Source organism: Microtus oregoni, unplaced genomic scaffold (genome assembly GCF_018167655.1).
Source record: "Microtus oregoni isolate MIOR12 unplaced genomic scaffold, Mior012 000002F_ref0000024, whole genome shotgun sequence".
Taxonomy (NCBI): Eukaryota; Metazoa; Chordata; class Mammalia; order Rodentia; family Cricetidae; genus Microtus; species Microtus oregoni.
In genome coordinates this window covers 89513999-89539911 of record NW_024543061.1, presented here as the reverse complement: position 1 = coordinate 89539911, position 25913 = coordinate 89513999, and the positions used below count along the sequence as shown (strand labels likewise).

The 25913-nt window shown below is 39.4% G+C and overlaps 1 pseudogene; it reads left to right on the top strand.

The window, feature by feature from the left end:
• The first annotated feature begins 1006 nt into the window (after positions 1 to 1006).
• On the top strand, positions 1007 to 1975 carry LOC121436952 (annotated as a pseudogene).
• The last annotated feature ends 23938 nt before the right edge of the window (positions 1976 to 25913 follow it).

Below are 25913 nucleotides of genomic sequence, written 5' to 3'. Positions count from 1 at the left end.
TAGAAGTAGGAATAGAATACCATTCTTCTGACTCTGTGGTATGCTCTTTCCCCTCAATACTTTCTCCTTTTATACTGACAGCATTCTTATCATGTTTTCATGCTTTCTTAAGAATGAATTGAGAGACATTTTTATCAAGTTCAAACACAGAAATGTCACTCCAAGTTTTGAGAATTTTTAGAACCTTAAGTAATGTGCTCCAAGCCACAGAACAAATAGCAAATCCTGTATTGGTTATGCTTGGGAGAGTCAGTAGCTGGTTTTCTGACTCATTTTCGCCATTTGCTTTCTGTTTTCTCCTTAGGCTGGAGTAGCCAGACCCTGATTCATGTACTGGCATACTTTCCTTGAAGATACATAGGAAATGGCTGATGTCATGATCATTTGAAGTTTGTTTTATCCTACTGTTACTTGGTGATAGTTGTAAATAGTTTTAGAATTCATAGTTAAATACTCAAGAGAAATTAATCATAGAATTGAAGACAGAAACTATTGTACATTTTGCATGTTTCTTACTTTTATTTATAGTTGAAATGATTTCTATTAACTGAAAGTGTAATTTATAAACATAGATTATTTTTAACTTCAACAGTAAACAATATTTTTGTTTACATTTTTTAACAAAAGTTATAAACATGTCCATATTGTCATAAATATATGATTCTCTATTGCTACATGTAGTTAATGAGTGCAAGCACATAAGCATTTTCATTTGTGTGGACAAGTGGAAATGAATGGAAAATCTTCTACACATGTTTCTGTTTCCATTTCTATGTGTGCAGACCTCTAGGTTTTAAATATTCTATAATGTATCTCCACCTCAATCTGATTGATCTTCTACTACTACTATGTAATTTTTTTTGCATTTTTGGGGGGGGGTTATTTCTCAGTGAAATCAAACACTCAATGTAATTTTGTATCTAGCTGTATTAAGTCTTTGTTGATCTCAAAGTCATAAATTGGATTGACAAAAATATTTATCATTACCAAATTACATGCTCTCAATTGGACATTCATCTTCTCCTTGGAAACAATGAAAAACCAGAGTTTTGTAACTGAATTTGTCTTCCTGGGACTATCACAGAACCCAAATGTTCATAAATTGATATTAATTATATGTTTATTTGTCTACATTGCAACTATCGGTGGCAACATGACAATTGTGGTGACCATTGTTTGCAGCCCTACACTGCTGGGCTCCCCCATGTATTTCTTTCTGGCTTTCCTGTCCTTACTGGATGCAAGCTTCTCCTCTGCCATGACACCCAAGATGATTGTAGATTGTGTCTATGAGAGAAAAACCATCTCCTTTGAAGAATGACTGATACAACTTTTTTTTGAACACTTCTTTGGTGGGGCTGATGTGATTGTTCTGACAGCCATGGCTTATGCCCATTTTTTGGCCATTTGTATGCCTTTACACTACTCTTCTATTATGACTCAGAGATTCTGTGGCATTCTGGTGGCAGTGGCCTGGGCAGGAGGCTTCTTACATTCCATTATACAAATTATCTTCACTTTGCAGCTGCCATTCTGTGGACCCAATGTCATTGATCATTTCATATGTGATTTATACCCATTGCTGGAGCTTGCCTGCATTGACACCCACATCTATGGACTTTTGGTGGCTGCCAACAGTGGGTTTATCTGCATCATAATCTTTTCCTTGTTGCTTTTTTCCTATGGTTTTATCTTGCTTTCACTAAAATCCCACAGTTCTGAAGGACAATGGAAAGCTCTGTCTACTTGTGGGTCCCACATTGCTGTAGTGGTCTTATTCTTTATCCCATGCATATTTACATATGCAAGGCCTCCTACTTCTTTCTCCTTTGACAAAGTGGTAGCAATATTTTATACCATGCTATCCCCATTACTTAATCCAATGATTTATACTTTTAGAAATAAGGACATGAAGAATGCCATAAGGAAAGTGTGGAAGAAATCGATAGTTCATTCAGATGAAAAATATCGATAGTTCATTCAGATGAAAAATAAAATGTTTTATTTTAACAAAATTTGTATTAATAATAAAGAAGTCAAAATTATTGCACACAAACCACAGTATGTTTATTACTTATAGAGAATTAATGCAATTCTCCTGAACTGCCATTATTTTGGGTGTTAGAGAATGCTGTTTTCCCTTTTATATCAAGCATGCCCACTGAGTTGGAAACTCAATGTTCATGTGTATAAATTAAAAAGAATTGAATTTTATATTTAAAATCTACTAATAAAAATGAAAACAATCAAGTCACCAGCTAAAATAGTGGCTATTAACTCCATGCTTTTAAAAAGTCTGCAGGAAATTCAAAATTTTATATACATTCTAATGAAATCTTATTAAACCTATTTTCAGTACAAAGAAGTTTCAATTTATATTAGTGATCTCAATAAGAGCTATAATTTGGAAAGGACAGAAGGAAAATCTTCACATAAATTCTATAGGTCCCCTGTTTCTCGTGACTTCAATATTTAATGGGACTCTCTTGCCATTTATTAAAGAATTTGAATCATGTCTTGATATCTTGAAAGATAATGCTTGGTTGGTTCATTTCTACCAGGGCATATTTTCTTCTTGGGTTGAGAGATGTTTTATGCCAATCAGCCCTGGGAAAAGAAATGGGAGGACACCAGAATTATAGATAATCATCTCTTAGAAAAATAACCCAAAAGGATTCTAAAAAGAATTCTAGAGATTCCACAGAACTAAACCAGCTAAAATCAACTGCAGATGTAGTAAGTTGACTCTTTCTGACCCCTACAATGCCATAAAACTTTAGGACACCATAGAGTAAAATAGTTCTCAAAAGAGGATTGTATTTCAATTAATACACTGACTTTAATCTTCTTGACTTTTTTTTGTTGTTCTTTCGAGACAGGATTTCTCTGTAGCTCTTGTAGACCAGGCTTGCCTCCAACTCACAGAGATCCACCTGCCTCTGCCTCCTGAGTGATTAAAGGCATGTGCACCACCGCCTGATTCTTCTTGACTTTTATATATAAACTAAAAACAATTTTATTTGAAGTTATCAATAAAGAAACCATTCCAGTTTCCACATATCTGCTTATTGTAATCTCAGCACTTGGAAGGTAGAGATAGGAGATTCCCTATGAGTTTGTAACCATTCTGATCAACATAAAGACTTCTATGTCAGCCTCTGAAACAGAAACAGCCAGTCTTATGAAAATAGCAAAAAAGATAATTGTACCTATAATTCCTTAAATTAATTCATCTAAGTTTGCATTGTGTTACAGTTCAAACTCTCTTACCATACCAATATTACTAAAGCCATACATTAATTGAGTAATGCAAAAGAGGTACTAAATTATTTTATATTTTCCTTAGTACTCTGAGTTTTCACAGTCATGGCCCATGGCCAGCATGTGGCTATTTTCAAGCCCTTGAATTCCTCCTCCATCATGAACAGGGGACTCTGTTGTGGGTAGCCATATCTGGGGGATTTTAAAATTCCATCATATGCATTGTTATCACAGTATAGTTGCTCTTCTGTGGGCACAATGTTATCATCATTTTTGATTTGATTTGTATCAAATACTGCACAAAATTTCTAAGAATATGTAAGAAAAAGGCAGAAATTATTTCATTTATTGTTGCATTATGAAGTTCAAATGAATTAAGTTTTAAACCATTATCTGTAGAAAGCATATACATTTCAACAGACTCAGAAGTTTGTAATAAACCATGGGCACACTGGTGTACCTTTCCTTCACCTTTTTCAGGATTTCCTAACAGTATAATATAAAAGTTCATAGTATAATATTTCAATGTACACATGTAATGTGTTTCATTATATTTCTCTTCTAAATTGCTCTAAATTTCACCTCACACAATTCTTCACACCTATTTGCAGAGAGCTGCGTGGAGCCGCACCTGATGGTGCTAGCTCCCGCCCTCCACGATCCCTAAAGCAAGTGTTCTCTGTGATAATCAACTCCTGATATGGCTAAGGCCTGACTCATGCTATTATCATGCAATGATTGTCAGCTACTTGCATATGCGTGAACCTATGGGCAGTGCCCACATGGCAATCCAGGATTGGCAGCCATGCCTTTTTAAGGGCTGGAAGAGGTTTGTCTAGAGAGAGAGAGAGAGAGAGAGAGAGAGAGAGAGAGAGAGAGAGAGAGAGAGAGAAAGGGAAAGAGAGAACGATTGCTGTGAAAAAGATCCTGAATAAAACTCCTGCAAGAAGAGCTCTGGTGTTGCGTCTTCCTTGCTGGTCGAGGCGGGCACGACAAGTGGTGGCCCGTATGGGGAACCTCCAAACCTCTCTCCATGGAGCCCAGAACTTGCTGTAGTCAGGGGGTGCACTGGTAAATCCTCAGGTAAGATTGAGGAATCGTGACAAAGGCGGGTTTTCTGCTCTCACCGATAGAAAAAGGGAGAGCAAGGTAGTAGAGCTGTGACAAGAGCGGACTGGTTAAAAGTGAGATTGTATGACTCTAACATTTGTTCAGATGGGCGCTTCACCTTAACAGCCAATTTTTTTAGCTCTTAACAAAGGAGTCAGATTAGTTTGGAAGCTAGTGTGGTGTTGCTTGAAAGACCAAAGGTATAGTGAAACAATAGAGAATAGCCAGGCCGCCTTAGAGATCCAACAGAGAAGAAAAGATCTGAGAGAGCAGGCTCTGAAAACGCTATGTTTGATGCTGGGTCAGGTAAAGGTACGAGGAAAAGGGACCCAGGAAAAGGAAAAACAGGATTATATCCTAGTCTGTCAGAACAGGAGGAGTCGGATATTTCCACTCACTCAGTCTGATGATGATGACGATGAGGAAGAGGAGAGCTTTTATGTGGTCCCCCTAGAATCTATCCGTAAATCTCTAAACACGATAAAGATCAAGAGGAAAGAAAGGGAGAAACAGAAGCAAAAAAAAAACTCGAAAGTACAAGGAGGAGTGTAACTCCTTCGGCCCCCCTCTGTATCCTGAGGTCAAGGGAGCAGAAGGGGGGATTTCTTTCAGTCCTGGAGTATGGAATGTGGTCAGAGCGGAAATGATGACCCAGAAAGTAGTTAGAATGATGACTGCTTTCCCAGTATTTCAAGATCAACAAGGTAACAGATATCATGAGCTGTTAGATTTCAGGGTTATCAAAATATTGGTCGAGTCTGTCAGGACCTATGGAATTTCAGCCTCTTTTATGGTGGCTCAGGTGGAGGCTTTACATAGATCTTTACATAGATACATCTGACTGGATGAACCTTGCAAAGGCTTGCTTATCCCCTGGTCAATATTTGGATTGGAAAGCTTTTTAATTGAATTTGCCAACACACAGGCTGCAATAGATTTGGCAGCTGGAGGAGCTCAGGCAGTCTGGGATACGGACATACTACTCGGATAAGGTAGATTTGCCAATCAACAAAATGGATATCCTCCTCAGGTGTATGAGCAAATTAACAATCTTGCTACTCGAGCCTGGAAATCTCTGCCAAATAGAGGGGAAGTAAGGGGTAATCTAACCAAGATTATCCAAGGACCTACAGAGCCTTTTCCTGATTTTGTTTCCAGGGTGGTAGATGTGGCAGGAAAGATATTTGATGACCCTGACACTGCCATGCCATTAATTAAACAGTTAGTGTTTGAGCAATGTACTAAGGAATGTAGGGCAGCTATCACTTCATATAAGAGCAGGGGGTTGGAATATTGGATGAGAGCATGTAGAGAGCTAGGAGGCCCGTTAACCAATTCTGGGCTAGCTGCTGCTGTACTTCGGCTAAGTAAAAACGAGAACAATATGGGAACTTGCTTTCGATGTGGCAAGGCAGGCCATATAAGGTGTAACTGCCCTCAAGAAGGAAGCAGTCAGCAGGGACATGCCCAGGAAGCTGGAAATGGTCAACGCCCAATTCCAGGACTATGCCCCAGATGTAAAAAAGGAAGGCATTGGGCGATTGGGTGTAGGTCAGTAAAAGATATTAAAGGACAACCTCTAGTAAATGTTACTATGCCAAAAAAATGGACGGCTGGGCTCCCAGTCTCAGGGCCCCCAAATATATGGGGCAATGGAGGATCAGAGCAGAGAAGGGAGTCACGAGCAGTGGCCAACCTTCAGACACCCCAAGGACCGCGGCAAGCTACTGCAGGTTCAGCAGGATTGGACCTTCATGCCACCACCAGACTCATATTAACCCCCCAAATGGGAGTTCAGACAGTAGACTCTGATTTTCAGCGTCCTCTTCAACCTGGTACAGTGGGATTATTACTAGGGAGATCATCTATTACACTAAGAGGATTACGTGTCCATCCTGGGATAATTGATTTAGACTATACAGGCATTGCTAAAATCATGGTTGAGTTGCCTAAAGGTATTACGGCAATTTCCCCAGGTGGTAGGATAGCTCAACATGTTATTTTGCCTAGTCTACATGAAAAACATACAGCTAAAGACATTGAAAGAGGAGATAAGGGATTTGGTTCGTCAGGTACAGACTTAACATTCTTATCCTTGGATTATGACCAAAGGCCTATTTTACAACTAACTGTTAATGGAGTCAAGATCATATGCCTTTTGGATACAGGGGCGGATAAAAGTATCATAGCCAGTAAAGACTGGCCAGGAGGATGGCCTATACAGACCTCATCATGCACCTTACAAGGATTAGGATATGCAGGTGCCCCTAATATTAGTGCTAACTTATTAAATTGGCAAGATACAGAGGGCCACTCCGGAGTAATTCAACCTTATGTTCTTGAACTCCCAGTATCATTATGGGGAAGAGATCTCATGAAATCTATGGGTTTTAAATGAAGTAATGAATATTCAGAAAAGGCTCAAAGCATTATGAAAAATATGGGCTGCCATCCGAATTTTGGACTGGGCAGGTATTTAAAGGACAGAAAGATCCGATAGTGGCAGTACTAAGAAAACCCAGACAATGGATGGGTTTTTCTTTGGGGCCACTGGGGAAGGAATTCCCATTACTTGGAAAACAGAGGATCCAGTGTAGGTTCCTCAGTGGCCTCTTTCCTCTGAGAAGCTCATGGCTGCCAATGATTTAATAATGGAACAGTTAACTCTGGGCCATATTAAACCATCCATTTCCCCCTGGAACACACCTATTTTTGTAATCAGGAAAAAATCAGGAAAGTGGCGCCTATTACATGATTTGCGAGCTGTTAATCATCAAATGCAAGCCATGGGAGCAGTGCAACGTGGGTTGCCATTACTATCCTTTTTGCCTGCCTCCTGGCCTATTATTGTGATAGATATAAAAGATTGTTTTTTCTCCATCCCTTTGTTTGATAAAGACAGTGAGAGATTTGCCTTTACAGTTCCGTCTCTTTGTCATGAAGAACCAGACAAAAGATATGAGTAGGTTGTCTTGCCACAGGGAATGGCCAATAGTGCTACAATGTGTCAGCTGTATGTGGGGGAGGCTATTGCACCCCTGAGAGAAAAATTTCCCACTCTAAGATGCGTTCATTAATGGACAATATATTGCTGGCTGCCAAGAATGAACGAATGTTAGATCAGACTTATGTGGAGCTTATTAAGCTACTTGAATGGAGAGGGCTGCATGTAGCCCCTGAAAAAGGTACAAAAGGATAAAATTGTTAACTATTTATAAGTAAGAGTTTGTGAGAAACAGATTATCCCTCAAAAGATAGAGTTAAGGAAAGATAGTTTAAAGACACTAAATGATTTTCAAAAACTGTTAGGTGATATAAATTGGATTAGATGTTATTTGAAGTTACCAAACTACGAGTTAAAGCCCCTGTATAGTGTTTTAAATGGAGACTCTGCTTTGGATTCTCCAAGGCACTTGACTACTGAGGCACGAGAAGCATTAAAAAAGGTGGAAAACAGGTTACAAGATGCCTTCCTACAAAGGATACAAGAGGGTCAAGATATTGCTTTATGCATTCTTCCCTCATATTACCAGCCCACAGGACTCTTATGGCAGAGTGGGCCATTGTTTTGGATATATCCTAAGATATCTCCAGCTAAATCTCTTGAGCATTATCCTACTGCTGTAGCGACTTTGGCATTAACCGGAATTCAACAGTGCCTACAATATTTTGGGGTTGGCCCCACAACCATTATAGTGCCTTATTCCAACCATCAAGTAAAGATTTTATGTGCTACCTTAGACGACTGGGCCATCTTGCATTGCTCCTATCCAGGGCCTATAGATTGTCACTATCCTAAACATCCATTGCTGACTTTCTTTAAGGAACACCCAGTGATATTTCCCAAAATTACTTACTACTTTACAACCCATTCCAGGAGCCAGTGTTATTTTTGCAGATGGATCTAAGTCCGGTCGTAGCACTTATATGGTAGACTCCATGGAGCCTGTTATACATCAATTTTTTCCTGGAGCCCCTCAACAAGTTGAACTGGCAATTGTAATAGAAGTGTTTAAGGCCTGCCCTTTTGCATTCAATCTAATTTCAGATTCATGTTATGTTGTTAATGTCTTAAGATCCCTAGAATGCGTGGGACCCATTAGGTCTTCTAGTCCCATACATGTAGTACTTGTACAATTACAGCTTTTACTCTGGCAGCGAAAAAAATCCCTTTTTTGTACAACATATCCATACACATATGGGATTACCAGGTCCTTTAGCTGAGGGCAATGACAAAGTAGATTGTTGTACCAGACACACGCCATGAAGCTCCGACCCAGGATGGACATAGGCTAGAATCTTCCCGGTAAGACCAGTGCCAACAGATTATTAGAGATGGGTTTATTGGGATATCAGAATTAGCCAGTAAGGGCTAGAGCTAAAGGGCCAAGCAGTGTCTAAATGAATACAGTTTGTGTGTTGTTATTTCGGGGCATAAGCTAGCCGAGCAGGCAGCCGGGGTGTTGGGGACGCAGCCCCGCCGCTCTTATTACTACAAGAACCCATATTGGAGAGAGTGGAACATTATGTATGTAATTAGTGTGGTAAAGGGTTTGTTTTTCATAGTTATCTTTAAAGACATGAACTAACACATGCTGGACAGGAACCCTATGCTTGTAATGAGTGTGGTGAAGCCTTTGCACTTCACAGTACTCTTCAAATGCATAAAAGATCACACACGGGAAATAAACTCTGACTGTAATCAGTGTGGTAAAGCATTTGCATGTAAGAATAATCTAAATCATGAGAAAAAATCATACTGCAGAGAAACCCTATAAATGTATTCAGTGTGATAAAGTTTTGTACTTTATATAGAAGTAAAACTTTTTTTTTTGGTTTTTTGAGAGTTTCTCTTTGGCTTTGGAGCCTGTCCTGGACCTAGCTTTTGCAGATCAGGCTGGTCTTGAACTAACAGAGATCTACCTGCCTCTGCCTCCCAAATGCTGGGATTAAAGGCATGTGCCACCACTGCTTGGCGTGAGGAGTAAAACTTTTTGTGTGCAACATTCTATTAAAATCTTTGTATATTACACTACACATTGACTACCAAAAAAAGTCACTGAAAACTTCTTATAATAAAGTATTTGGTAAGATCTTTAGCCAAAAGATATATAATCAGCTCCACAATGATTTGGGGTTCCCCTCTGTATGCTGTGATTGTATTTTGTTACCATTGTGTAATAAAGAAGCTGCTTTGGGCATATGGCAGGCCAGAATAGAGCAAGGCAGGAATTCCAAGCAGAGATGGAGGAGAAAAGAAAGTGGGGTCAGACTCCATGTATTTGCTGAAGAAGACAGATGTCTTGGAACCTTACTGGTAAATCACAAGTCTTATGGTAAAATACAAAATAATAGGAATGGGTTAATTTCAGATGTTGGAGTTAGTTAATATGAATCCTTTGCTAATACGCCAAGCAGTATATTAATTAATATAGTTTCTGTGTGATTATTTCGGGTATTGGCAGCCAGGAGTGAACAAGATTCTTCCACCTACAAGAGAAGACTATTTCTTCTCTAGAAAAAATTTGACAGTGTTAACAATCTTTTCAAGCCCTATGATGTCCTTTTTATACTGTTTCTACTTACAAACTCATGTTCTTCAAGAAGAAATACCAAATATTTAACTATGGGGACAGGAAGAAGCATGGAACATCAAGATATTTATATATCCTAATATACCAAACACACAAATAAACATGTAATATATGGATATTTATAATGAGTTTGTCTCCAATGTGGTAAATAGGCATCTATTGGAATCTGTAAGCTCACATGTCCGATGCACCCGAGGGTGAGCTTTTACCTCCTGTGAAGGAGAGAAAAGGAACTTGCAGGCATGAAGTCTGACTTATCTGAATTGAATCACTTTGTGCTTCCCTGATGTCTACAAAGTCTCTACTTAGGAGTTTTGAATGGTGGTGACCAGATGACATTCAGGTTGTGGGGAGATCCTGAGACTTGAACTGAAGTCACTGTAAGGCTAAGTTAATCAGATACTTACATGGAGCTATGGTTGAAAGATTTGTTAGGGAGGGAGCTTTGCAAAAGCCCAAGGATCGAATGCCAAAAAGCAGGGCATAGGGTGCACTTAAGTAAGTTGGCACCACTGGGCGGTGGTGGTGCATGCCTTTAATCCCAGCACTCAGGAGGCAGAGGCAGGCAGATCTCTGTGAGTTCGAGACCAGCCTGGTCTACAAGAGCTAGTTCTAGGACAGGCTCCAAAACCAGAGAAACCCTGTCTCGAAAAACCAAAAAGAAAAAAAAAAGTAAGTTTGCACTATCTGTACTCTGTATCCACTCTACTAATGTGGTTCAGTCTCCTCCAGTTTACTTTTTTTGGCAACTCATGTTAGTGTCAGTGACAGTATCCTCCAGCCCCCATTCTGCATTCTCCATAAGAACGTAAAGCTCTTTAGTCTCCACCCCATCAATCCCCAATACTTGTCTGCCTGGCAGGAATAAGGATATTCTAAGATACATTTAAATTTATCCCTCTGGCTAACAACTAATGAAATAATAGACACTATGAAGTTTGAGTTTCCTTGGGAATTTCACTTGGGAAAAAGACTGACTCCTCCAGGTGAGACCGTGTCTACTGAAGAAGCATTTACTCCTTACCTGACCACCTTATATGAGAGACAGGAACTGAGGTTTGGGGAGGGTTTTAGACATGGCAATGCTTTTATTACATGACTTAGTTATATTAACTTAGTTGTGTATATCCCTTGTCATCTATCTAAACCTGTTAGGACTCCAAGGATATATCTTCATCACTGTTCCAAATTAGTCACACCAAAAATATAATGTTTATTACTTTTATTAATAATTTGTTCTTTTTTCTTTTCTATTTTTTAATCTTAAGTAATAGCCTCATTATGAATCTCTGGCTGTCTTGGAACTCAGTGTATAGACTAGGATCTTATAGAAAATCAGAGTGATTTGGCCACCTTATCTCCAGTGTACCTGAATTATAGTTGGGCACATCACAGACAACTAAATCAATACATTTTTGTTGCTCAAGACAGGGTTTCTATGTGTAGCTTTGGCTGTCCTGCAACTAGCTTTGTAGACCAGGCTGACCTTGAGTTTATAGAGACCTACCTTTCTCACACTATGTAGTTTAGAATTGTTTTGAACACCTAATCCTGCTTCTGTTGCTCAGTGCTGGAAAGAAAGTCTTGCAACTGCTTCAAGGTTGGGATTTAAGTAGTCAGTGAGAAGGAAAATAGATGAGTGTCCTCCAACTAATCTGTATTTTATTGTGAACTTGCAAATAAAGAGGGACTCATGGAAGAATTGAGTTCACTGACAAATTTTAGATCAGGTATACCCCAGAGAGGTATGGGCAAGAAGGAGCATGAAAGCTTTGCCCCTTAAACCATAGCTCACATAAGAAATAGGTAGTGAGGCAATCAATTTTAGATGATTGCTAAATGTTCTGACTGGCCATTTCTTGCATTCACAGAGTAAGGAATCAAGAATTGGGATAAAGAACCAAACTTATGAAACCAAATTACAGTAGTTGCACTAGTCTGACCAAAATAGAACTGGATAAAATGGTATGGCCCTGTCTAAAAGAACTGTTATTTTACATTTTTAAGATGTACAGCCTGAGATAAAATGTGTTACTAATACTTGGTGTGCTATAATATAAATCACTAATCCTTGGAGCACATGACCAAAAACTTGTTTCACCTTTTTAGATTAATTTTTGTGGATTATAATTACATCATTTATATCATCACTTTCTTGCCTCTAAGACTTTCCAGAAATTAGAAAAATCATGAATTTTGCTTTATCAAGAGTTGCTGTTTTAATGTGACCTAGGATTGGCTTCAGAATATCTGAGCTATGAGGGAAAGGATTGATTACACTGGTCAGTGACTCTACAATGGAACACACATGCAAGGGATGCCATATTTTGGAAGGGGAACAGGAAGTGCTCTGAGAGACTGGAAGAGTTTCTACTAAAATACCAATTTTCCAGACTAGAGCCCTGTCTTCCCCTAGGGTGGAAAGGCAGAGCTGGGAAGGGCTGTGCTGGCTTAGTCATTTGATTTCTACTTATCTAGTAAGGGAACCGATACTGCCTTGAGGCTCTGTTGGGCAATTCTAGCTATTGAGGGACTCTGGGCAAGCCTAGCAATCAGGAACACCAGTGGGAAGTATATTGTGATCCATGAGGGAGCCAATAGGGAGCCATGAGAGTTGTTAGTTTTAATAAATTGTATAGTTGATTTCTACCTCCAGTTCTTATCCCACCTTCCTCTGAAGAGGTAACACTAACTACCATTATGGCATTGGCGCAACGACTGTTCTGGTTTGTTTCAGCTGAATTTGGGGCAGCAGGTGGTAGTATTAAGATACCCTTCCATAGAGCATCTTGTAAAGACCAAAGTCTCAAATGTAGACATAGTTGTCTGGGAAGATGTAATGTTGTCTGGGAAGCAATAACATATCCAAAGACCATAAGACATTCTTGATGGACTCACAATAGCTTCCATCTGTTTAGAGATTTCCATTTAACTTCTACATTTGGTCTCTAGAGTGATGAGCCCACAACCAACTGTCACAACCTTTTACACCTGTTTCATCAGCCAAAAGTCAGCATGATGCCCTTCCCATGTGACTTCTGGATAGGGATAGGAGAGGTATTTAGCATCATTTAATTTGGAGGTTAAAACAACCGTGGGCCTGTCCTTCGCTGTCTGCGGGTATTCAAGTAGCTAATGTCTGATGTCTCACATCTGTACTGAATCTTTTTTATCAAGAAAATATTACTGATGGGCCTGGAGAGATGGCTCAGTGGTTAAGAGCGCTGTCTGTTCTTCCAGAGGTCCTGAATTCAATTCCCAGCAACCACATGGTGGATCCAAACCATCTGTAATGAGATCTGGTGCACTCCCCTGGCATGTGGGTATACATGGAGGCAGAAACTTGTATACTTAATAAATAAATCTAAAAAAAGAGAATATATTTCTGAGATTTGCTATCTAACTAACATCTCATGTAGACTTACATCTAATGTCTGTGGAGTGTGAACCGTTGTGTTGTTAGCAATCCTCTTATCCTTTCATTAAAATTTCTTCTTGAGTACTGAAGGCCAATGCAGGTGTCAAAAATTAATCTTTCTTTCTGTGTTGTCAATGCCAGTTGAGCATCTAGTCTTTAGAGGTCACTTGTGCTTGGAAGGAACTTCAGATTCTTCATGTCTCTCTGTTATCAGTTGTCCATCAATGTGAGGATAAGTCAAAAGCTTTGCTTTATGTACTGTGGCTTCCTGTGAAGCCTTGAAGAAATCTCTCCCACATTGATCCTCCTTTTGTACACTTGATGATGATTCCAATTCATTGATTGGGTTCTCCATGGCCTCCATGAACAGGACAATAAATGATCAATAGATAGCCTTTGTTCCTATGGACCTCACTGATCTTGTATAGAAATGAGAGAAATATTCCCCCTTTTGGTCCATGTAATGACATTAGAATAGCCTCTAAGAATGATTATTAAACACCTAGAAGATCAGTTTTATACTAGTTTTGTACTTTTAACTACTTTATAATACTTCAAGAGTAAGACACAACTCAATAAACCTTCTTTGGCACACCTTTCAACCACTCCTTGAATTAGTTGGAATCTGACCTTGCAAACTTTAATAAATAAATGATTCCTAAGTCTCATCCTTATGTACCTTAATCAACTTACTCAGACCTTCATAGCATGTAAAACCTTTCCGGTCTTCTTTATCCCGGAGCTATCTAGTCATAATCATGTTCATAATCTAAGTCCTTTTTTACTATGGTCATTTACATATTTATATTCTTCTAACATGTTCTTTTATGGACTGCTTTCTTTTTACTAATATCATAAAAAGTAGGAACATTAACAAGTATATTTATGATCTGTTGTGAGAATTTTCTCCCCCATGGAAGGGGCAGAAGCAATTCCTATCCCATAACCATAATTCCCAATGAAGATACAAAGTACAATTTCACCAAAGTCCATCCTGGGGACCAACCAGTGAGTTTACTGAGCTTACTTACTGATCATGGCTGAAAAGGTACATACAAGGGTTTTGATTCTGTGGTTGTTTGAATCAAAATGACCCCCAGAATCCCATGGAGAGGCACTATTAGGAGGTGTGGCCTTGTTGAACTATGTCATAATCACTTTCTGCTGCCTGCTGATCTGGATGTAGAACACTCAGCTCTTTCTCCAGCACCATTTCTGCTTACATCCACCATGCTTTCTGCCATGATGATAATGGACTAAATCCTCTGAAACTGTAAGCTAGCCTCAATCAAATGTTTTCCTTTATAAGTGTTGCTGTGGTCATGGTGTCTCTTCACAGCAATAGAAGCTCTAACTAAGATACCCAAAAGCAGACACACAGGCACTTCTCCATCCAGTATGTACAATGGCTCTCCAATAGCTGCATATGTGGAGCTTACGTTCTCTCTACACTTCCACTGCCCATATATTCTCCCTGACACTACATTTCTCAGTGAACATATGAAGTAAGCCTGATAGCACTCAAGGTAAATTCCCACTTTCAAAGATGGCTTTCTCATAGGTGAATACACAAAATGTACACCCTCCCAAGTCTTTCCCAGGCTATGTACTCTAGTTCATCCCTAAAACCAGAAGGGCACATGTCATTAGGGATGAATTGCATATAGTTGCCTGAAAAAGAGGCTGTGTACTCAGATGGAGGGGATACTTTCTTCCATGATGGAATATTAACAATCAGTGAACCCGGTGGTGGCCATCCTTTGTAAGCAGTCACAGGTGATCATAGGAAGGTACCAATTGTTTGTCTTCAGATAGTGCTGAGTAACAACAAAAGAAAACTGAATAGAAACTGTATATGATAATGTAATAAATTAGTATTTCCTAGGTATAAACTGTTCAACTAAACCTTAGATAAAACACAATACATTATTCATATGATACATGGCATTACTACTGAAAGACCCCCAGTGCTGGGGAGACTCTCACTCAAGTCTTGGGATAACATGACCCCCCACCCCAGTAACTCATGAGGGACCATCCTTGCTGCAATCACAGGAGGCTTTAATCGAGGAGACGGGAACCAGTGCACTGGGGCGGAGACTCATAACCCACGCAGGGGAAAAGTTTGACCCTGAGTGACCGGGAGAAGAAGTTTTTAAGGGAAGAAACCACAGCCCAGTAATCCAAAATGGTCAGAGAAAAATTTGAAAATCCAGAGATGGTCACAAGGGGGCAACTCCCTGCCTCTCAAGATCACTCTCAAGATAACAATCTACCTTTATCTTCAGCTAGTTCCTGAAACATACTCACTGAACTGGCTAATCCTAGATTCCTGATTCTTCTCTTCCTGCTTAGATTTTTGGCTATTTTCTTCCTGCTGGGAGGGTCTGGATTTATCTAGGTTTTTCACTACTATAACCATGCTTTTGGGTTTTAATGTATGTAGTTGATACCAAGAAACAGCAAATACATAACAAAATATGGAATTGATCCAGTCCAGCACAACTAAGAAATCCCTATTAAAACTGTGATGCTCCAGCTTACTCTAGATAGTTACACAGGCAGACTCTCTATCCTTTCTATGGGTGAGCATCTCATTTGCTTTTTTCACTACAGACATGTATACACAAAAGTTAAATAAACATTTACATCGTTGGATCAAAATCTCTAATAGTCCCGATTAACATTCTACTTGTCTTTGGGTGTATTTCAGAGCCAGCCCTCCCTCAGCTAAATTCTATATTGTGTGGCTTACTCTCTAAGGATTGGTCAATCCTTTATATCACCAATTCTAGTCTTCTACATTGCGACTGAGTAGTGGAGTACTACACAGTACATGAGACCCCATTTACAACTTCCACAAATTAACTCCAAATGGGCCTTACACCTAAATGTCAAGTGCTAAGTGCAGAACTTCTAGAAAATACTTGAAACTAGGCCTCTCTGACTTTGGCTTTGGGAGGTTTCTCTAAGGCAATGATGTATAGAGCAACAACAGAGCTCTGTTTCTAATCTCAGGAATATGCTTGGGAGAGCTGGTAAAGATGTGGGGCCAGGGCCTTTGGAAAAGGGTTGTTTCAGATCCTCAGAACCAAAGACTTCACAGAAGGGTGAAAGCTGTGGTTATCAGTTCCAACACCACTGTGAACTTTGTTTATAATATTCTTTGTTTTACCCAATGTTCTTCTGGTGCAACATTGTCTGATTGTATACTTCCTTTTAAAACCAAACCCATTGATTTAGATTAGCAAGAGACTTGCTGTTGAACTTGACTTAGATCTCCAGCCAATCTGGGATTTGTCTTTCTGCAGATTAGCAGCTAGTGCTGGGAATGCTGTGCTGTGTCCCTTCTGCTCACCGGGTTCTGTCACTCAGACCTCACTAGCCAATCAGATCCTCCACCAGTCAAATGGGAGGATTCTTCCGGGAGCCAGGCTTCCGGTTTAGTGCTTCCTGAAGAAATCACAGTCTCATGCACTGTGCCTTGTGATCCCGTGTGGGGATAAAGTTTGTCAGCGAGGCAGCTGCACTATGGTGAGTGAGTGGTTGCTCTCCAGAATGGGAGGAGAGGTGGGCCAAGGAGAGTAAGGGGCCAAAGTGCCCAGGTTGGGAGGATATGCCAGCCTTAGAGCACCTGGCTGCTCTTCCCACGTGCGGAGGAGTGGCTGGGCTTGGCGGGTGAGGGGCTGCTGTCCCCAATCTAGGTGGAGTGGCCTGCTGAGGCTTGTGACCAATGTGGTGAATTTTTCCCTGGCTGGGTGGGAGCCAGTGGACAAACAGAGTTTAGTGTAATCCTGTCTCATCCTAAGTAGTCCTAAGTGATCCTTGCAACTCCCTGTGGTAGCCTCTGAATAACTTCACTGCCTGGGTTGTGTCTGCACAGAGCAGAGCTTTGGGAGCTGCAAATAGTGGGGCCTGTAGTGCTTATGTTGTCACATGTGGAAAGATATCACCAAATTTTCCAAACTCGGAGCCTACTGGTGTCTCCAGTATCTTCAGAAGTTCTGCACTTTTATTTAGCATTTAGGTTTAGGATCCATCTGTAGTTAATTTTATGGAGCTCGTAAATATTTTCTCCTTTGGAGAGTATCACTCCACTGCTAAACTGTGAAGTAGGAGAGCATAATTGATAATAATAAGTCTTCAATTATTTTTTATTATTTTAAGAAGTCAATTAATGGTTGTCATATTTTAGATTTCATTTTCTTCAAAGTCATAACTGCCATAATCTTTGTTTGTATTTTCTAATGTTTCCCAGGTTTTGAATTTCATTTTATTTTTAAGAGCTGTTTATTTATTCTTCTTTTTATTTATATCAGATTAGAGCAGTGATTCTCAACCTAGTGGGTCATGACTCATTTTGGTGGATCAAATGAACCTATCACAGGACAGGCCTAAGACCATCAAAAAGTACAGATACTTATATTATAATTCATAACAGCAAAATATAGTTATGAAGTAGTAGTGAAAATCTTTTTATATGTGGGGAGATCACTGCATCATGAGTAACTGTATTAAAGAGGCACAGCACTAGGAAGATTGAGAAAACTGGTTTAGATTAATGTCTCCTATAGCTCAGGATTGCATCATACTATGTAAGTGAGAATTGCTGTGAACACCTAATCCTGCCTCTGCTACACAGTGCTGCAAAAACAGTCCTGGAACTCCTACCATGCTGGATCTTGACTGGTCTGTGTGAAGGAGAAATAGATCAGTGCATGAGTATCCTCCAACTTCTCTAGATTTTATTGTGAATTTACAAGTGAAGTGGGACCTGTGTAAGAATTGAGTTCACTGGTCAACTGTAAAGCCAGTGTAGTCACAACAGACAAAGGATGGGCAAGAAGGAGGATAAAAGCTTTCCTGCTGTGACAGTAGTTGACATTAACAGTGAGTAGTGAGGTAATCAATTTTAAATGTTCTATAAATGTGCTGACTTGCCATTCCATGGGTCAGCAGACCATGCATACAGGAATTTATATAAAGAGCTTAACTTATCATCAAACCAAATTACTGTAGTTACAGTAGTTCAAGTAAAATAGAAGAGCTGCATAAAATGGTGTGGCCCTGTCTACCATAATTTATTTTCCAGGTTAAAATGTATACTCTGACAGAAATGATGTGAGTAGTACTTGGTGTGCTCTAATACAAATCCCTGGTCTCTTGAGCACATGACCATAAAATCTGTTTCAACTTTTTAACAAAATTTTTCAGGACTATAAGTACATTATTTCCACTATCTCTTTCTAGCCTCTAAGCCCTCCCATAGACCCTTTGTTGCGTTCTAATTCTCATGGCTTCTTTTTGTTTAACAAAAATTACTGTTTTTGACCTGTGTTTGTTTGCAAGACCTCCCAGCTATGAAGTAAGGGGTTGGCTACTCTGGACCTTGAGTGTGTAATGGAAAGTGTACACATAGGACCATGTGCCTTGAAGGAGGAACAGGAAGTGCTCTGAGAAAATGGAAGATTTTACTAAGCCACAAAATTTCCAGATTAGGATCTTGTCTGACCATAGTGTGGAAGGACAAACCTGGAGGATTTTTGCTTTCTAAGACATTTGATTTCTGCTCACCCAGTAGGGTAACTGCCAATGTCTTGAAGCCCAGCTGGGTGGGCCTAGCTAATGAGGGACTCTGGTTGACTATTAGGAGCACCAGCAGGAGATAGTTTACAGGTTCCAGTATTGTATCCACATTCTCTTTCCTGTTCCCAAACCTTACCACATTCCAATCCCTCAGTGTCTTCTAATTCATGGCCCACTTTTCATTAAAGCAGTTGGAAATGTGACCTGTGTTTTGCTGCACAATTTCCCAGGTATGAGGCGATAGGTTGACTGCAATGCACTTTGATTGTGTAATAGGATGTGCACACAAAGGGACCCTGTGCTTTGGATGAGGAACAGGATATGCTCTTTGAAAGTCGAGGATTATCTAATAAAATACTAACTTTCTATCTAGGGCCCTGTCCACAGGGCTGGAGGGCAGAACAGGAAGTACTGTGCTATCTTAGTCATTTGATCTTTGATCACCCAGTAGTTGAGCTGACATTATTCTAACGCCAAGTTGGGTGACCCTAGCCAAGGAGGGGTTCTGGAAAGTCTTAGCAATCAGGAACAATAGTGACAGGTAGCTTGCAGATTCTTTTCAGGATTCTTTTCTCCTTTTATTGTAGTGAGTTTTTTTAAACTATACTGTTTTGTTTTTTAATGATTTATTTATTTTTATTGTGCATACAAAATTCTACCTCTATGTATGCCCACATGTCAAAAGAGGGCACCAGATCTCATTACAGATGGTTGTGAGCCACCATGTAGTTGCTGGGAATTGAACTCAGGACCTCTGGAAAAGCAGTCAGTGCTCTTAACCACTGAGACATCTCTCCAGCCCTGGTGAGTGTAGGGTGTTCAGAGAAGGTCTGTTGAACTGTCATTTCTGCTGGGATTTGGATGGACCATGAGCCAGGCTGTGGTTTTGTTGCCCTATGTAATGACCTGGGCAGTGGTCTTTGTCATCTGTGCCTCCCTGTATATGGATTTCATGGGAAGAGTGACACTTTGCAGTCCTGGCATGGTAGAATATTATACTTGTAATATCACTGTCCAGTGTCCAGACAGAGTCATGCTTTTGGTGTGCAGTGGGAAGACAGATTTGAAAACTGATAGTCTTATTTCTAGAAGTTCTGAATATTACATTCTACTTTCAAATTTGTCTTATAAATGTTTTAAATAATTTAAAAGCTGGTAGAACTATGGTGATGTTGATTGTCTTTTAGCAATACATGATTAGAATGCTTCTAACTTGTCTGCTACCACTAGCCACAATGATGTCATTCAGTGATATTTAGTTCCAGGTGACAAAAAGAGTTTCTGAGCTGCAGAGGTTTCTTAGGTGTGTATGGTGTTGGGCAGGTAGATAGGGCAGAATCTGTATCTTGTGCTATAATCCATGTGACAGGAAGCAGAAATTATTCTATATTGCTTTGGTATTGGGCATCAGTGGGGCTGGATTTACCTGAAAACACAACAAGACCGAAGGGGAGAGCAGGAGGTCATCTCTTTTTACAGAGAGGGTTCTAGAGCATGGGGCCTCTCTGTTTGGAAGAAATACCAGTAGCTGTATGGTCAGAAACAACAGTTTAATGGTCACTTTGAGGTAATTTTGTGAATGTTGTGAAGTCTTTATTTATTTAATTTCTCTACACATAGGTAGCTGGCTAACATTGTTCAAGGTCACATGTTTTTTGACTAAGTTTCCTTTGATCTTTTGATTAATAGTTAATGATATTTTCCTGACTATGTTCTTGTCTTTTTCTCTCTATGATCTTTATTCTTTCTCAAATATTGTACACATTCTTGATTGTTGTAGCTTTGTGGTAATTTTTTCCTCCCAAGACAGGGTTTCTCTGTAGCTTTGGAGCCTGTCCTAGAACTTGCTCTGTAGATCATCTGACTTGGAACTCACAAAGATCCACGTTTCTCTGCTACCTGAGTGCTGAGATTAAAGTGTGCATCACCACAACCCAGCAAGAAGTCATATTATGTTAATCTGTGTACTATTTTTTCATAATCTCACTGATTACTCTGGGTGTTTCCACTATGAGTATAGCTTTGTAATCAGTTTTCCAGTTATAAATTGTTGGGCATTATCATTGTAATGTATTCATTTATGATGCAAATTTACCATACACATCGCTGCATCATGTTTCCAAGTGTCATTTATTTACTTCTTTATTTATTTTGGTTTTGTTGCTGTTATTGTTAATCTGAGAGACTTTTGGTTTATTTGATAAAAGGCATTATAGGTGTTGGCAGATGGCTCATCATATATTCATTTTGGAGATGACCTATGTTCAGATACCTAACTCAAGTTGTTGTTAGACTCATAACTCTACGATTTCAGATCCAAAGCCATCTGAACCCTTCTTTTTCTATGTCACCTGCATACATATGGAAGATATTCTAATTCATGTACAAATATATACAAAAAATAACAATAAACTTGTTTTCAAAAGTACTTTGACTTATAAAGCAATTAGAGTAAAACAAGTTGCTTTAGGTGTACACTGATCCTTTAAAAAATCTGTTATCTTGCATTTTGTTTAAAAATGTTTTCATTTCCTCACTCTGCAGACTTACAGGCAACTATCAATCATGGGAAACAAATGGTGTCTAAGTGACCCTAGGAAACATCCTATTCTTTACTATAAGATAATGAGATCCTTTTAGTAGTGAAAACTATTTTCTATGAAGTTAAGACATGAGAAGGTTTCAAGTGAATCTCTCCAATTTTGGTGGAACATCCCTCCTCACCCAAGCCATTTTCTGTTATTGTTAAAGGAGAGAGAACTGAAGTCTATAGGATGAGTGCTGGTCAGTGATTTTTTAGAGTTCGATTTTGGTTAAAATCTTGTAGTTTTTATTTAAGAAAGCATAATATGTCTTTGTGTCTTTGTCATCTATGTTATTGATTTTATTAATTTAAGAATATTGTTCATTTTCTGGAAAATAATGGTCTCACTAACTTTGTATTCAAAAAATTTCTCATGTTATTAGTTCCTTCAGTTTTTATTGGTTTGGGAAGTTTCTGTGGAGAGACAGTTTTAGTTTTTTTCTTCTTTATCTTGTATGTTTGCCATTTTCGATTCTCTGGCATATCTACCTTCATGTTTGTGTTTTTGCTGATCAAGTGACTGATGTTATTAGAACATTGCCTTTAGATCTTTAAAATATTTTTGTATATTATTGTCTTTTTCTCTTAATTAGCCTCAGCTATCAGCATGCCATAGCTTAGAGTAATCTGAGAAAACACCAATTGAGGGTATTCCTAGATCAGAATGTCTGATTAAGTTGTCTGAGAGAGATTGTGTCGGTTTTGATTGATATGGGAAGGTTTTTCCACTGTGTTGGCAATATCTCTGAGCAAGCAGCTCTGGGATAGATAGGAGAGCTAGCTAAGCACAAGACAGTGACAAAAGAAGAGAGAAAGCTAGAAAATAATGGTTTCACATGTTTTGCCTTTAGCTATTATTTTTAGCTTGATTATCTGTTTTAAGCTCCCATAAGTAACAATTGTGAAATAGGGTTAACAACCAAATAAACTTACTCATTACCTGAGTTTCTTTTGATTAGATAATTTAATAGCAGCAACAGAACAGAAATTTGGAACAAAAATGGGACTCAAGTGCTGCAAAGGACCTGGGAATGTTGACTGTTATAAGAATGCTAAAGATATCAGAAAACTGGACAAAAGGTCTAATCAGCTGTTCTTTGGGGACCTGGAAGATGGAAATGTTGAGAGTAATGGCAGAGAGTGGACTTCAAAGTCATAAAATTTTTGTGGGCTGTAAGCTCTGCAGAGAACCATAGAGTTGGCCTGATCTAACTTCCTTGAGAGACCTGTGTCATAGGTTTTTCAGGTTAAAGTCCATGGTTCCTGGGTCACAATATACCTCCCAGTTCCTGGTAGACTGTTGCATTCCCTCAGACAGTGAAACATTCAGGCTGATTTGTGCTTCTTTGTATGATCCCTTAGTAGTCAAGGAATCATGAAAGTTTAACAGGACAATTCAATTTAAACATTAATCTTGTGTACACTGTATAGCTTGCAAATTTTCTTATATCCTGGTATATACAGAGGCTGCTTGTTCATTTAACAGATGCCTAGACCTGCAATAAATATAAAAAATTATTTTAATTACAAGTCTGCTTAGCCAATAGCTTAGGCTTTTTATTAAGCAACTCTTACATCTAAAGTTAACCTATTTCTATTAATCTTTGTGTCATCATATGACTGTGGCCTACCAGTAAGTTTCCATCCAGCATCAGTCTCCTTCAGCAGCTACATGGCATCTCCCTGACTCTGTCTGCTTTTCTCCTTTATCTCTGCTTGGAATTTCTACTTGTTTTATTCTGTGAAGCCATAAGCCCAAAGTAGCTTCCTTATTAATTAATGGTAATAAAACATCTTCATAGCATACAGGGGGAATCCCACATCACCTCCTATTTTCTGTCTAAATAAAAAGGAAGGTTTCAATTTTGACATAGCAAGATTACATATAATGAAACCATTATCCAGCAAGAATTAGACTTGCAATATTTAGTCCCTTTACACTTGGCAAGTTAAGGAAAATACTATATCATCTATTCCATCTTTTCGAGCCTAAGGTTTTATGTCTAATCTTTTCTTTTTTTTTTTCTTTATCGAGACAGGGTTTCTCTGTGACTTTGGAGCCTGTCCTGGAACTAGCTCTGTAGACCAGGCTGGTCTCGAACTCACAGAGATCCACCTGCCTCTGCCTCCCGAGTGCTGGGATTAAAGGTGTGCGCCACCATCGCCCGGCTTCTAATTTTTTTTTTATAATTATAAAACTGTCTCTTTCTTCAACTTCATCAAAGACTCCAGAAGGATATACTACTACCTAAGTAAACAGAAAGTACATTATAAGCAACTTCCAAAACTCTAGAATTGACAAAGACATCTTGCTGCCTGGACAGTCACCCAAAGTTCTTCTGTAACATTGGGGCATCCATCTCCAGCCTATAGGCCCATAGTGTCTGGCAGACTTTTCCATGAAGCAGGAAATTTCAAAGACAGTTCTGCCTATATTGGCAGTTTGTTAGTCACCTTTTTTGTGGGTCCTGCAGAATGTCGGGCAGACTCTTGCATGGAGCAGGAACTTTGAATGACTTTCTCACCTTCTTTAGGCAACTTTAGCAGTGATTTTTCTGTGGGTCCTGGATGTCTAGTTTATAAAACTTACCATGAAGCAATTCCAGCAGAAGTTTCTTGCCCAAATGGCTAGTCACATTGAAGGCAAATTCCATAATGAGATTCTTTAATGCCCATCAACCTCTCTGAAATAATAGGTGCTGCCAGAGGCAGATGTGGCTCACTATCATGAAAAGTCCTAAGTTTTTAAAACATTTTAAATGCCATATTCTGTATGTCTTTGAAAGATTTAAAAAATATCCATCCATCTGAAATATATCTCTCCACTTCTAGAAAGCCTAACATGACTAAAAGTTTAACTGTTATAAAAGACTATTAATTTGTATTTCTTTTTATGAATTTATTTATTTTATTGAAAAAATTTGTGCCTCCTCCTGACCTACAATTTCCTTCCCCCTACTCCATCTCCTCTCCCCTCCTTCTCCAGTCCAAAGAGCAGTCAGGATTCTCTACCCTGTGGGAAGTCCAAGGTTCTCCCCCCTCCATCCAGGTCTAGGAAGGTGAGCATCCAAACAGTCTAGGCTCCCACATGGCCATTTCATGCAGTAAGATCAAAACCCAGTGCCATTGTCCTTGGCTTCTCATCAGCCCTCATTGTCTGTCATGTTCAGAGAGTCTGGTTTTATCCCATGCTTATTCAGTCCTAGTCCAGCAGGCCTTGGTGAGCTCCCAATAGATCAGCCCCACTGTCACAGTGGGTGGGTGCACCCCTTGCGGTCCTGACTCCTTGCTCATGTTCTCCCTCCTTCTGTTCCTCGTTTGGACTTTGGGAGCTCAGTCCAGCTCCAGTGTGGGTCTCTGTCTCTATCTCCATCCATTGCCAGATGAAGGTTCTATGGTTATATACAAGATATTTGTCAGTATGGCTATAGGATAGGGCCATTTCAGGTTCTCTCTCCTCAGTTGCCAAAGAAACTAATTGGGGACATCTCCCTGGACCCCTGCAAGCCCCTCTAGAGTCAAGTCCCTTGCCAACCCTAAGATGGCTCCCTTAATTAGGATGTATACTCCCATATCCACCCTTCCTTTATCCCAACCATCCCATTCCCCCAAGCTTCCCCCATTCTCCATTTCTCACTTTTCTCTCCCCATTTCCCCTTACCCCCATCCCGCTCCACCCCCAAGTTCCCAATTTTTGCCCAGCAATCTTGTCTACTTATGATACCCAGGAGTATGACTATATGTTTTTCTTTGGGTTCAGCTTCTTATTTAGCTTCACAAATTATAGGCTCAATGTTCTTTATTTATGGCTAGAAACCAATTATGAGTGAGTACATCCCATGTTCATTGTTTTGGGTCTGGGTTACCTCACTCAGGATAGTGTTTTCTATTTCCATCCATTTGCATGCAAAATTCAAGATGTCATTGTTTTTTACTGCTGAATAGTACTCTAATATTATATATTCCACGATTTTGTCATTCATTCTTCCATTGAAGGGTATCTAGGTTGTTTCCAGGTTCTGGATATTACAAATAATGCTGCTATGAACATAGTTGAACAAATTCTTTTGTAATTTGATAGGGCATCTCTTGGGTATATTCCCAAGAGTGGTATTGCTGGGTCCTGGGGTAGATTGATCCTGAATTTCCTGAGAAACTGCCACAATACTTTCCAAAGTGGTTGCACAAGTTTGCATTCCCACCAGCAATGGATGAGTGTACCCCTTACGCCACAACTTCTCCAGCAAAGGCTATCATTGGTGTTTTTGATTTTAGCCATTCTGACAGGTGTAAGATGATATCTCAAAGTTGTTTTGATTTGCATTTTTCTGATTGCTAAGGAGGTTAAGCATGACCTAAG